The 15188-nt window shown below is 38.5% G+C and overlaps 1 pseudogene; it reads right to left on the bottom strand.

The window, feature by feature from the left end:
• Nucleotides 1–2496: 2496 nt before the first annotated feature.
• Nucleotides 2497–13278, bottom strand: LOC109094083 (annotated as a pseudogene).
• Between the last annotated feature and the right edge of the window lie 1910 nt (nucleotides 13279–15188).

Genomic DNA, 15188 nt, shown 5'->3' with positions numbered 1-15188 from the left:
AGCAAGAGTAAACCATTCTATCACAAAACTTACATACTAACCAAGGACTGAGACTTTTTTTTCTATGAATTTCGCAAAACTGAGTTGTATTTGGCTATGAAAATGCCTCCCACCAAATTATGCCCGAATTACATTACAGACGAAAACACATATGAATTTAAACTAGAGGCCCGTTGGCGTCATACCCTACACTAATGGTAGGAGTCAGGTCACCTTGCTCTTTTAGGTTTTGTCACTCCATTGCATGCAGGCCACCACACCAATTCTGTACAGTCCGAAGTGCTGTTGCTTGTAAAACCAAGGCATGAACACCAAAGGAAAGCAAACTGCAATGAAACTTGCACCACACATTCACCATTGAGGAACCTTTGCGGTGTGGTCACCCTCTCCATTCGTTACTGGGTGGCTGATGAATACATGGTGTTGTGGAAGGAACCATAGGAACTGTCAACCAAAACCGCCCAACTGATAGAAATTCCTAGGAAGGCACTCCGACTTTGGAAGGCCATTTTAGTAGTCATAAATCTTTGGGCAATGTGATGTTTTATGTAAACAGACTCTAGCGATGGACGCAGTTTGGTGGTGGTGAGCAATAAATAAGGCTAAAGTGGACACTGTGATAACTTAAATTCCCCCCCCCCCCCCCCGAAAACAAATTCAATAGAGGATCATCTGAGCAGGTGGACAAACCCTGCAGGACTCATTGAGCTGATTATGACAACGAACAAAGCAACAGAAGTGTATCCTATTTAGCATCATTTAAAATTCATAATCGAAGAAGAATCGTGCTTTGTTCTGGTGGTCTTTAGATGTAAACCAATACGAATCGCCATTGGTTGAGTTCAATTCCTTTCCTTTAGTTTTGACCGCTCTGGTCCAAGGTCTTCACAGGGCTTGTCCCTGGATAAGCTGAGGAGTAAAATGCAGTATCCCCCAACCCCCCCCCCCACTGACCGAAACGGTTAGTGTCCAAACTGGAAATGACTATACAATGACTATCGTGTGTTCTGTGATTCATTGTTTGTCTGGTACCGGTTAATGGGGGGCAACATTGTTTTTCATTTTATTTTAATTACCATATTTTTTATTCACAGTATGGCACAATCATGTTTTTGAAGTAAAACATGACATTTTCACAAAGATGAGAGCATTGTGCGTGTCAGCATATGGTGCAACAAGTGGTGTGTTGTATTAGAGTGCGTGTCAGTCACTGTGTTCTGTGCTGTTCCCGCAGGACATGTGTCAGATCCCATGAGCACCATGCGTTTCCATTCATGCAGCAGCAATGGAAGTTTTGAGGACAGCAACTAGAAGCAGCAACTCTCTGAAGAACATCACACGCAAACATGACATGTCTGATTACCATAATTATGGAGTTTTCGACTTTTAAAAACCACTATTTACATTGCTGTCAAAGTCATAATGTTCAAAAGAGCTCCTACTTCTTTCAACCAAAATGGCACGAACATGAATCAAAACCTCACAATGAGTCATTTGGCAAATAAGAGTGTTATTAAAGAAACCTAATAATTTCAGAGGTCCCCCCCAGAGAGCGTGAACAGCTCAAGAGTAGGATATCAGAATTGTCAACTTGTAATTATTATGTTGAACGCACCATATTTAGTGCTAAGGGACACATAACACTCAATCATTGACACTTCAGTCATTGTGTGTACTTCTGTATAAGAATGAAGATTTCAACATACTTATTATACAGTTATACATTTTCATTATACATACTATTATCTCAAAGTTTTGATTTCAAAGTCAAAACTTTTATTTTTATTGTTTTATTGGTTTTTATATTGTGTTTGGTGTTTCAGTGTCGATTAAGTATCTGGTAGAGCAGGACAAATAAGTGTATTTCAGTATTTTATTCTAATTTCAAAAGCAAACAGCTTTTTTGAGCATAAGCCAGAGAGAAACAGGAACTTGACAAGATCATGACTGACATCACCTAACAACACAGGCACTGTTAGAGCAATTTGGCCTTGCTTGTGGGTCTCGAAACATCTCAAGTATATGACAAGAAACAAAGACGGTATCATAGCAATGTATGTGAACTAATCCAGTGTAAAAATCATAAGAAACTCATTAAACTAGTGTCAAAAATCAGCAAGGTGTTCATGTCATTCTTCTAATACTATAACTAATCAGGAACACAGAGGAAAGTGCAAGCATTGATGTTTTAGTTCAATTTCTCTTAGTTAAGTTCTGAAGTATGTCGGTATACTGCTAGTGCAGCCTGACCAACTGGAGGGTCTCCGCATCATGAATAATTAAATTATTTGTGCTGTGCGAGTCCTACGGTGTCTATTTTCAGTGGGCTGTTGATAGCTTCACTACCAAGCACACAGGACTCACTATGGGTCTCTGATAAGGAAAAGTAAGTGCCCTATTTTAAACCCATTAATATGGGTCTAATCCTGCTCCTGGAAGGCCAATGTCTTGCAGAGTTCAGTTCAATCTGCCCCAACACAACTCTGTCTGGAAAACTCTAGTAATCCTGAAGACCCTGATTAACTTGTTCTGATATGTTTAATTGGGGCTGAACCTAAACTCGGTGGAAAAGGAGAAGGATTGGAGACCCCTGGGTTAGCTTAAGGATTTACTATTGCTCTAATAACTGTTCTCAGTGTGAGCAGTCGTTAATCTTGGATATCCTGCGGGCCCAAAAAACCTTGCGTCGTCCAATGAGAAAGTGCTTAATGTGTCTCTGCTGCTGAGAGTCTGTTTTAAATGACCATCGATTACTTTCGTTCTACTGTTTCCATCCGACTGTCTGGAATGGAAGTCTACACTTGCAGGTGTCATCTTGGCTTCCGTTTCCCGATTTATTGATGATTGTGAGGTCTGTAATTACTGTGATTGTTGGACTCTGAGGCTCGATACACTCGGTCTGAGATACATGTTCAGGTTGCAAATTGTGTTCTAAACTCTCCAGGGTCTCTTTTTTACTTGCTTCCTCTGTTTGGGATAAATGCATGGTTTCATCAGTCATGTTTTGTTGATTACTGCTTTCATATTCTTTTCCATTCAGGTCGACATTTGTTGGTACATTCTGATGTTCAGTTTCAGATGGTGCTCGCTCTTGAATGTCTTCAGATGTTGCTGTTGTCCCTAGGTTTATGGTATCATCTGATATTGATGTTTCCTGTCCAGCAATGTCTTTTTGATTGTCTGTTCATAATTACTCTGTCTTGACCTAGTAGTGACCAAAGAACCTTTAGTATCTCCAGCCTCCTGGACTCTTTCATCTTTGGGTTGAGGTATGTATGCTGTCTTTGGTAGTTCTACTGTGAGCATCTGCTTCTATGGCCTCAGCTTTGGTCTCTGTTTTCAAGCTTTCAACTACAGACTCTGTGTTCACACTGAGATTTTTCCTTGCAGGAGTTGCAGTTTCATCTCTACTATTGAGTGTTTCATCAAGGCCCTCAATATCAGTACTTGTTGGTGTGTCTGTAGCTTTTAATACTTCACCATTTAGCCTCTCCTCAGTTTCTTCAGAGATGAGACTCTCTTCATCAAGCGGCTCGATAAATGTCTGAAAATACCTTGATCTTGGTGTATGCTAATCCAGTTACTTACTAGATCCACCCCAACTGATTTAGTTAAAGCTGATGAATGAATGGCCAGATCTTCTGAATCGATGCTCAGAACTGGATCTTTGTCTTTCTCCACAGGCTGTGATTTCAGTGAATGGGTAACAGATGAACCACCATCAGTATTTACAGAATTCACTTTACTCTCCAAAGGTTCCACTGGATCTCCATCCATTACTTTAGGAGCATCTCTACTTCTCAGTTCATTGTCAGTACTTTTCAGTTCTGACTCATTTGGTTCTTGTGCTTTGGCATCTGCCGAGACAATGTCATTTTCTGTATCCTTATTGGTTGTCTCCTGGGTTATCTGAGAGGTTACGTTTTCTATGAACGTTGTTGCAGATGTCTCTGATTCTTTATCAGCCTCTTCTTTGTCTGCTTTTTGATTGTCACCGGCCTGGTCCTCATGTTCATTACCCAATTGAGACTCCCTTTCCGAGGGAACAAGTTCAGCATCTGACTTATTTGCAATCTCTTGCTCGTCGTCATCTGTTTTTCTTCGTCTTTCACATCTTTATCAGTTTCTGGCTTTTTTATTATCATCTATAACTTCTTGAGCTCTATCACCAGTTGTCTCACCCTCTGATTTACCTTGCATTTCCTCTTGGAGATATTCTTCTACCTTCTCAGCCTCCTCAAGACTGACGTCTTGTCTCTCTCCATTTTCAGCATCTGTGTTTACTATCTAGCAGGTCATTATTCACCCCAGCAGGTTCATCATCACTTCTCCCTGGTACTGGTACTGACCTCTGTGTCATCATCGGGTGCCCCCCTTGAACCTATTTCATTTTGTTCTTCCTGTGAAATAGATTCCTCATTTTGGTCCTCAAAGTTGACCTCTAGTTTTTGGGCTGTATTTTCATCAGAAACCGCCTCTTCTTTTCCATCCCCTGCTTCTAATGTATTCTCACTAATTTTGTTCATATCTGTCACCTCTTTCTTTGGCTCTTCTACCAACTTTTCACTTGTTTCTAGCACATTCTCTACACAATTTCCATCTGCTCCCTCTGCCATCTCATCTATCTTCTTGTCCTCCATCTCTGCTTCTTCTCCCTCTTTCTGAGCCCCATCTTCCATTGTTTTGTCTTTCACTTTTTCTTCGTTTCTCCTCCATTATCATCCCTCACTCTTTGGTTTCTCTTGCCTTTCTTCCTCTGCCTCAACACTAGTTCGTTTCTAACCTTTTCATCATTCAGGGGCATCCTCCTCTTTTTCATTACCCTGTGTCCTCACATCCTGAACATCCTCTGACTCATTTTGTGTATTCCTAGCCTCACTAGACAGTTCTTTAGCTTCACCTCCTTTAGCTTCATCATTTACACCATTTTCATCTTTTTCTGTACTGTCCTCATTTTCTTTCTTTTCTGCATTTAAATTATTGCCACCCCCAAACTCATTTTCTTTCTCACCATCCTGGGTCTCTTCATCCCCAGGTTTCTCTGTCTCCTCTTTTCCCAGACTTTCCCTTCTATCCTGAACCTCTAGCTTTTCTGCAGCTTCTTCCGTTGCCTTATTTTCACTAGATTTTTTCTCCATCTTCCACCTTACCATCATCAACCTTGTCATCTGTCTCCTGTACCATTTCCCCGGTTGACCTATCAACCCCAGCCTCATCTGCTAGGTCTTCTCTTTCATCTCTGTCTGTCTGTCCATCGCTCCTCCTCTCTATGTTCTGATCTACGTCATCAGCATCTCGCTGCCTCTCAGTGTCACCTGCACCTGTTTCTGTACCATTCTCTGTCTGAGATGCCGAACCCTCTCCCTCCATCTCTGAAACCTCAGTGTCTGTATTTCCAGTGTCCAGCATTTCAGCAAGTGTTTCTGGTTCTTGTACTAATGATACTTTGTCTTTTTTAGACTCCGTATTAACCTCTGCATTTGTATTATCCCCATCCATAACTTTCTCCTCTGCCCCCTCAGTTTCAGTTTTTACTTCCTCTCTTTTATCTTGTTGTTCAGCCTCGTTTGTACTCTCACTTTGTTCTTTCGCCCTGTCTAAACTTTCTGCTCCCTCCTGAGTCTCATCTATTTCTTGTACTTCTTCTTCTGTGTGGAAATTAGGTTCCTGTTCATATGTCTCTTCGGTAGGCTGACACTTCTCAATATCATCATGCGCCCTTTCCTCACACACAGCTTCATGTGTGTTGGCTTCACTTTCATCCAGAATGTCATCACGTGTATTTGATGGTTGTGGCGAAGTGATTTCAGCCATTTCGGTTCCTGTAAAAGTGAGCATTTATAATTAAACCATTTCAGATTTATACATATTTACAAACACAAAACTGTCAATATTTTGTTTGTGTACTACAGAATACAAATTATCTTTACTAGTGCTATTTTGGAAATAAATAACTGTGTTAATTAAAAGACAATTTGTTTTTTTACCTTGGCCATCCTGTTGGGTCTTCACTGAGGCCCCTTCATCTTCCTCTGTGCTTGTATCACTAAACTCTGGCTCTGAACTACATTGAGATTCCTTCAAAATGGTCTCAGCCAACTTCTCCTGCATTGACTTGGCTGTTTATAGTCACGGGGAATGAGACAGACATATGAAATCCATAACAAAATGTTAATGTTACCTTGTGAATTAACTACATTAATAACATTTAGTCAATCATGTTAAACATATTTAGAAATGAAACATAGAAGCAATGAAACAAAAATAATAGTGTAAATGAAAAGTTTATTACCACAAACACAGCAAACACTTTGATTGAGAACACAGCATGCATGCAGTGAACAATCACTTAAAGCTTTCAATCGAAGGACGGGGTGCCCAAAAAGGATCCATAACCCTCTCTGATGAGAATACACATGGATTTTTACACAACACTTGAAGTGTACCAATTAAGCAAAATCATGTGTGACAGAAAACAAATCAAAAATGGTTGATGCACATTTGATACACACACACTGAAATCAAAAACTTAACACAAAATCACAAATAGAAAACACTGCTCTGTATTCCCATCATTTAAACAAATCCACAAGAGCTAACAGGTAATGCATAATATATAGATTGTTTATAGATTGCTTTGCAGTGCACTTGTCAAATTAAAAACAATAAGTAGCTCAAAAATAAGTCCAAACATTCTTGATGAATTGTGAAAGTCAAGACAGATCAGTTTATACAGAGCAGTATGCTTATGGAAGCACACATAAATGCTATCAAAAACACATTTGATGACACAAACCAATCAATACAATGCTGTTTGCAAGACCACATAGAGTTTAACAAACTGGGCTCTCAGTGGTCTTGACAATTACACAGAGAATTATGTTACATATGTACTGTTTAACACAATCAGAACTCGAGTAATTAGTGAGGTCATGTACATGTCATTATCCTCTCCCCACATGAAAAAAAAAAAAAATTTTCACAAAAAATACTCACATATTAAAAATGAAAAAATTAATAATTATTATGCCTGTAGTGACAATAAACAAAAATGTTAAAACAGATGTCTCTGCATATTAAGTTGGGATAGGAGAAAGTATTTCAACATCCAACAAATGACACTTCAGCTTTAATTAAAAATGCAGTGTGAAGTAACTAAACACTTTGTTTATCTCGCAGCAATCCCAGCTAGTTTATTTGTAAATAGCATAAAACAGACCCTCCAGTTTGCTGATGTTGTAAAAGCTATCATGAATAAACACAAAAGATCATGACAGACACACAGCACTGTTTTCATGCAGACACTCACCTCTCTCCGGCTCATTTTCTTGTGGCTTATCTTCAGGTTTGGCATCCTCCCCAGATTGCTCACCTTCAGTTCCGTCTTTCTTGTCTGTGTCTTCTGACATTTCCAGGTCGCTCTTCTCCATGCCATCCCCTGGACTATCCTGTGTCCCAGAGTCTTCCGCAGCAGCTTGAGGCAATGTAACATCGCTGGAATCTGTGGCCTCTGTCTCCTCTAGCTTGGCCTCAGCTGTTGTGATAACTTCCTCTGCATGTATGCTCTCCTCTGGAACATCAGCAGTGATGACTTCTTTGGTGTCCTCCACAATTTCTCTTTCACTATTGTCATTGTCACTGCTGGACAAGCTGGACGTTCGACCAGATGAGACAGATGATGACCTTTTAACCTCTGAAGGAAGAAGACAAATAATCGGTGAGTAGTAGGTGTTTAAGAACACAGATGGTTAATTTTACATGTTGAACAATTGTTGCTGAATAGTGTGACCATAAAGTAATACATACTAGACATACTGGCAACATCACTGTCAGAGTTGCTTTTCTCTTCATTTATGTCATTTTCATCCCTGGTCTCAGTTTCTTTTTCTCCTTCATTAGCAGTATGTGATGGATTTTCCTCTACTTCATCACCATCTTCAACTGGCCCTTCATCATCTGCCTCAAAGTCCTCCTCATACTCTATATGAGAGCACAAGATAAATGTTAATTTATAGATGCATTAAAATAACTTTTGTGTATTTAACAAATACGCGACCCCCATGATAAATGCGCTGCTGCCCCGCGACCCCCCCCATATACATACACAAATAATAATTCCCAAACTTCCAAGCCACCCACCACCACCATAAATACACAGATACACCTCTAACCCCCACCATACATATATACAAATATGTATATATATAAACCCTTTCACACTATATTTTTTTTTATTTGTATCAGACTTTTCTGCAAACACCATTTAACAAGTATTGAATTAACCCTTTCACACGTAAATTTAAAATATTCTGGCTGACCCCCCAGCGTGAGTTTTTCAAGGCAATCGTTATTTAGATGTCACTTTATGGTTTCCATGGCGACGCGTCATTGCTTGTCACGTGACACACCACAGAAACAACAGAGCTGAATGAATGATGATCTGCTTTTATGTCATTTTTCCCTTTTTTATTCAAAATATTCACAAATTTGTTAGATATGGCATAAAATAGCTGATATTCCGATTTTCAAATATATGCAAGTGGAAGTGTTTTGTTGTTTAAACACCTTTATAACGATCGCGTTAGTTGAGCTGTATGCGCGATGGGCGCCGCCGTGTTAGTTTGTGCCGCAGACGCAGTTCAGAGAATCGGATCTGTTGGATTTACAACCGTGAATTCATCCACTTCTCCCGAAATACATAAAAGTAAGTGGATGGTGAACTGGGAGAATAATAGAGTAAACTTTAAAGTTACTTACACAATGTGTATCTGATATGCATAAAACATGTCTAATTATAATGGAAAGGATTATTATGCCTCGTCCTTTGACATCAGCGTGTATTTTACAAACTCTAAATGTATTGTTTTTTTTAGTACCTTATAAGTCTGAAACAAAAAAATAAACATTATGTGGTTGAAAACACTGAAAAGTTGTGATGACAGCTCTGAGCGCGCCTGTCTCTGGCTCAGCGCCAGCCAACGCGCGAGAGCACATTTGAATTTCACGTCATGCACTGACCGGTGTGATCGTACACTCCAGGGACCAGCCTAGACTGATCACACCGGTGTGATCGTACGTGCGAAAGGGTTAAATTAATTGCAACAAAAATATATAGGGCCTATATTTTTTTTTTTTTATAGAAATCATCTCGCGACCCCTGCGCCGGGGTCCCGCGACCCCCCGGGGGGTCGCGACCCCCACTTTTGGGAACCACTGTGCTAGAGTCATGCTCTACTGCTCTTCTACTACTAACTCAATAGATGAGACCATGCTTAGTACAATAGACCTGCAGAGGCATCAATTAAAAGATAGTGTTTTTTAAAATCAGCAAACTCATAGAGTTGTACCGTCTTTGGTCTTTTTCTGTCGTGTTGTTTCTCCATTAGATTCTGTCTCCATTTCCTGAGGCTTGTCAGGCTCTGCATTGGAATGTGTTTCTATATCTTCATTTACTTCTGTGGCCTCCTTAGCATAAGAGGATTTAGAGGTTGGCAGCTCCTCTTTCACTCTTTTTTGAGGAGGGGTGGGTTTTTTGTCCAAGCCCATAGCAATAATACACCTGAAGAATGACAACGTAAAAACCACAATGCATCTTGATTAGTGTTTTTTTTCAATAACCAAAGATAATAATGATAAGTAGGTAGTTTGGTGCTCGGTAAGATTTTGTTAAAGTTATCCTCAACAAGGCTATATTTGGTCAAAAACACAGTAATATTGTGAAATATTATTACAATTTAAAATAACTGTTTTATTTTTTTTTATATATTTTAAAATACATTTTATTCCTGTGATAAAGCTGAATTTTTTTTCAGCAGCAATTATTCCAGTGTCTCATGATCCTTCAGAAATCATTCTGATATGCTTTTTGTGCTTCTTAATATTTTTGGGAATACACTTTTTTACAACTTATTATTGTTATAAAATGTATTTACTTTCACCTTTGATCAATATAATGCATGCATCTTTGCTGAATAAAAGTGCAGAATTATTAAAAAAAAGACTTACTGACCCCCCAAATTTTGAAAGGTAGTATGTACATATATAATTGAAATTGATATATATTGAAATAAATTTTCATTACTTGTAGCATGGAGAGGCTCCTTCCACACCGCAAAATCCAAAGTGTCCATGTCTGCCCCCGAGCCGAGCACCTTTCCTGTGTTTGAACTCACAGCAGGAGCTGACCCGATCCACTTGCAGGCCATTCAGGAAGAACGTAAGACTGAAGGGAAATCCCTGGTGGCATCTTGACACAAACTGGAACACTTCTACAAGTAAGTGTACGCAAAGAAAGTTCATTTTCATTTGCCTTTGATGATTGTGTGTCTTATAACCAAAGATGAAGAATCACATAATATATGCATAATATATTCTAATATATGCGACACTACCAGGTAAGAACCACTTATTATCAAAAAGCCCCCAGATCAATAGTGTAAACACAATTCATGGTGTCCTTAAAATATGAATTACAAAGCCCAGATGTACAGAGACCTACACTGACCTCCTTCTCTCAGCTTCCCTTTGTAGACACACAGGTTCTCTCCTCCACAGTGCTGCTGGAAGACCTTCACTTCATCCCTGAGGTCCATCAGATCATGAGACAGGTGAACACTCTTTCCAAAGTACACCATGCTTACTAATACTTTACTCTGGGCTGATGTCCTCTGGAGAGAAGACGGCTGTAGATGGAGGAATAGCATAAGCGTATAATAGAATATTGTAAGTGAAGGTTTCTTTAATGTAAATAACTTCAATATATACTGACCTCTGTAGCAACTGTTGGTGCAGTAGTGGGTCTTAACTTTCGACCCCTGAGTGTGCCGTTCATTCTCGGCTCTCTTTCTTTTTTCTTTGTGAGGGGCGGCACAGGGGTCACATAACTGTTAATGACAGGAAGACGGTAGGGCGAGACAGTGCTAGAGAAGCCTGTTGTGGTCAACTGTTTCACAGCATCTCTGTCCAGCTATAAAACAACCCAGAGAGACAGAAATTTTAGTCATTATAGAGTTATTACTGTTCACTAAAACGTAACTACACTTAAAATCATAAAAAAAATGTTTGTTACTTGAAATAAACATTAACTAAAATATAAGAATATATAAATAAATAAACATATATATATATACTGATTCAAAATATTAATAAAAACTATAATAGTATCTTAATGATAGTAAAATAACAATGCTCTAAGGTTGCTAGTTTATAGCTCTGGAGACCAGTTCTTATAAAACTTTATTTCTTTAAAATCCGTATAAAAGAATAAAACAAACTAATTGAGAACCAACTGTTGACTTACAGTCAAATTAATTAAAAAGACTTTGATTAATAAAAAATGCAATTATAAAAATCATTTGTATCATATCTTTGATAATTTGGTTTTATAAGAATTTTATGAGCAATATTTATAATTTTATTTATAATAGTAATATAAAAATCTTTTTATTCTTCAATACTTCAGCAGGGCAGCACCTCAAAAATTAATATCAGATCTTTGACATTGATTTGAGCTTTGTAAGTGACCCGTGATAAGGGGCTTTGTAAGTGAACATGTATTAGCATCTCAAGAGGGTCTCACCGTATAACTGAGGGGCTGATCTGTGTCATTGGAGGAGTCCCGGTCCCGGGGTCTCTGTCGAGGGGACGTTCTTTTCAGAGAGCCCGTGGCACTGTTACTGTTTAGGGGCTTAAGTCGAACAGGCCTCTGCATCTTCCCTGGAGCTGTGTTTGGCCTGGAAGAACTCGGCTACAGGAGTATGAGAATAACTACCTTACCAAATTTGAGATATAATACCTGAATATACATGTTTGTGACATGTCCTACTAAAGTAACACTTGTGCATTATAGAAAAGGAGTTATATATATACGCTAACCTTTTTATTATGCAGTAAATACAAACCTCCAGTAAATAAAGGTATTGTTGAAATAGATAAATTAACACTAAAAAATTCTAATTGCATTAATTACAAAACTTTAATTTAAGTAACCAGTAAAAACTAATTTTAAGTAGAATTTAAAGCTATTTTACCCATTATACACTCAAATAGGCCACTCACAGATTCTGTTGACTCGGAATGCTCTCCCTGCGGCCCAGAATGCTGTGCGTGTGAGATCTTTGGCCTTGTGGGTGGCCGAGGTGACAGCTTTAGCACTGGTTCATCCTCATATCTCTTGGTGCGCTCAGCCTAACATAAAATGCAAAAAGCTGTATCAAAAAATGAACTTTATTATCATGTCACCAAGGCCACTTTGAGTCTGAAAGGAGTTCTGTAAAAAGAGATACAAACCTTCATTTTGTGGATTCGTTCCCTCCGTGCAAATTCCTCAAGTTTTCTCTTGATCTCAGTTTGATGAAGGCGCTGAATAAACAGCGGAAAAGTGAATTATCTTATAGAAAATATATGGAAAAACATTTTTTTTTTTTTTGCTTTAGTACAGGATTTCATACATTTTATGATTTTATGAGACGTCTAGATAAAAATGACTATTTGTGCTCCATTTAAACGAACTGTATTTGTGTAAAGGTTTCATAAATACTGTCTTTACACTGTACAAATCTGATTATGTGAGCAGAATAGCTGACATCAGTACTCTTACTTTTTGACACTACACAATGGCCAAGGATAATAGTGTCTTGATAAAGCACATGTGGACTGTATAATGCTCTCACCTCCATGTCTAGCACCCTTGTGAAAGATGGCCTGAGCTAGACACTCCCTCACATGTCTCTGATGCCCTCGCTGGATCAGCTTGTGCTTGTACTCCTTATCAGGAACAATCCGGCCGCTCCGAGAGATCTGAAGCACATGCACCTGCATTTCATGACTGATGCATCTGATCTTGTATAAAATAAAGTGCTTTTCCTTTCATCTTTTGACAGGTTACCTAAAGTGATCATTATGTGAATACTTATTCCATTCTATAACTCAAGCTCAACGTATGTTAGTTTTTGTAAATATTTAAACTTTTTCGAACGATCTAAACTCTTGGTTAATTTCAATGAATAATCATAACATAATTTTCTAGCTTGACTATGTTAAATGTGCACATACCAGCCCAACTTTCTGAAGATGTCTTCGTATTCTTGCATTGTTGAAGTACCCAGCCAGATGTTTGTCAGATAAGCTATTGTAAAGCTGAAATAAGACTACATGGAGAAAAACATTAACAACACTGTATTCCTGAACTTTGATACTGTTAAGATGTTACACTATTTGAATTTAATCTAAACAGTTTTTTGTCAATCCCAGTGGAAACCGGCCTGCTGTCAGGCACATTGTAACATTTATACAGGCATGATGGACTTGTAATGTAAAGACAGGCCTGACCAGACTGATGGAATGATTCAGTGATCCTCAAGGCTACCAGTGCCAAGGATTTCAGCTTGAGGTGAACACTACATCTGTGTCAAGTGTAGTCTTGGAAATGCTTGACTGTTTGTCTGCCTGGCTTTTTCCGATACAGATTTGATTTCCCTCAGCGTTTGTAAAGAAGACAGCACAACCTGTACAGCAATCCACAGGCCAAGTAGATACCATTACCAGTGTCTGGTTTCTATTGGAACTGAGTGTGGATGGATAGCACACTTAACCCATGGCCCCCTATGAATTCATGTCTCTGTCTAAAATTGTTCAGAAATAAAACATAATTCCTCTGAAAGACAGTCTAAACATATGGATTCATTCATATTACACTTAGGCTAAATGTAATTCATTTTTGTCTTAATTATCAATTAAGACATAATTAATATGACCCCTAGAGATTGGAGGCATGTTAAACAAACAAACAACATGCCCTTGGTATACAATAAACAAGTCAGTGGTTGATCTCTTTCTGTTGTTTCATCTCCACAGTAACAATAGCTTTTTGGTCATAGTTTCATGTCATAAAAATAAAGCTGAAAACTCATAATTATTATGCATACTGATTATGTCTAAGACAGGACAGTATAGTTAGAGAACATTTTACACCTACATTATAGTCAGCACTGCAACTTGGTCTAGCTTAGTTACTCACCCTGGGTTTAGATGACTCATTTTGCCGGTGCGCAGTGATCTTTGATATGAATCAAGCGATAATAAGAGAGCTTTCTTTTATCCAGAGGACAATAAAACTATGCGTGCATCTGTCTGCCCAGCTCTGAATACTCAACACCTTTCCTGGCGCGGAACTGATGACAGCCAGCGTTGCCATGGTGAATCACGTGACGATGTCCATAAGACTCGGCATTCTGTGTTTTATTTAAATGCTATATTGTACTAATATTAATAAATCTTATAGTCTATTTTTACATATCATTGATGTAAATAAAAATACAGGGCTTATTAGATTGAAATATTAAAGTTGAATAGTGGGGGGGAAATCATCATGTCATGTATTGTCTAACATATCACTTATTCCAAATGTTATGGTTTTGAAGATTCTAGATACAAACAAAAATAAGTTTATTTCGTGGCTATTATTGTAGGTCAGGTTACAATAAGCCTTAAAGCTGTACATTCACGCCAACGCCATCTAGTGTTTTCACTGGGGATTTCAGTGAGTAAAAAAGCATTAATCTTTTTTTCCGGTTTTCTTTTTATTCCTATGTTCGTTCTATTTTCCATGTTCTTTTGCTATGCTGGTTTTACTCTATGTACAGAGAGTCATAAAAAGCATTCCCCTACACGTCGTAGCCTACTGAGTAGGGTTGTATGTGAGAATACATAAAACTTTATGTAGAAGTGATTTTTTTTTTTAAAGCTGCAGTCCGTAACTTTTTTTTTTTTTTTTGGTTAAAATTTGGTTAATAAATTTAAATTTATTTTATTTGAGCAAGTAAATTACCAGCCAGTGTTCAAAACTATCGTCTTAGAGCTGCAGACCTGTAGAGTTTTGCTTCAACCCTAATCAAACACATCTGAACAAGCTAATCAAGGTCTGAAGGGTTACTAGAAAGCTCTAAGCAGGTGAGTTTTAATTAGGGTTTTGGAGCTGAACTCTGCAGGGCTGCGGCTCTCCAGGACCGGAGTTCGCCACCCCTGGCTTATAATAATGTTTTGTAATTGAGTGGTAAGTGTAGGTTTTCCCAGGAAATTGAGCATGCTGTAAACATGAAGTTGTCCCGGCTACTAGGCTGTCTCATGTGAGGATCCTGCAGGTGGAGGATCTTTTCTCACAGCAGCTAGAATAATTAAATCTATCATTT

Source organism: Cyprinus carpio, chromosome B8 (assembly GCF_018340385.1).
Source record: "Cyprinus carpio isolate SPL01 chromosome B8, ASM1834038v1, whole genome shotgun sequence".
Lineage (NCBI taxonomy): Eukaryota > Metazoa > Chordata > Actinopteri > Cypriniformes > Cyprinidae > Cyprinus > Cyprinus carpio.
The sequence above is the reverse complement of the archived record's forward strand: the minus strand, read 5'-3'. Positions and strand labels throughout refer to the sequence as shown.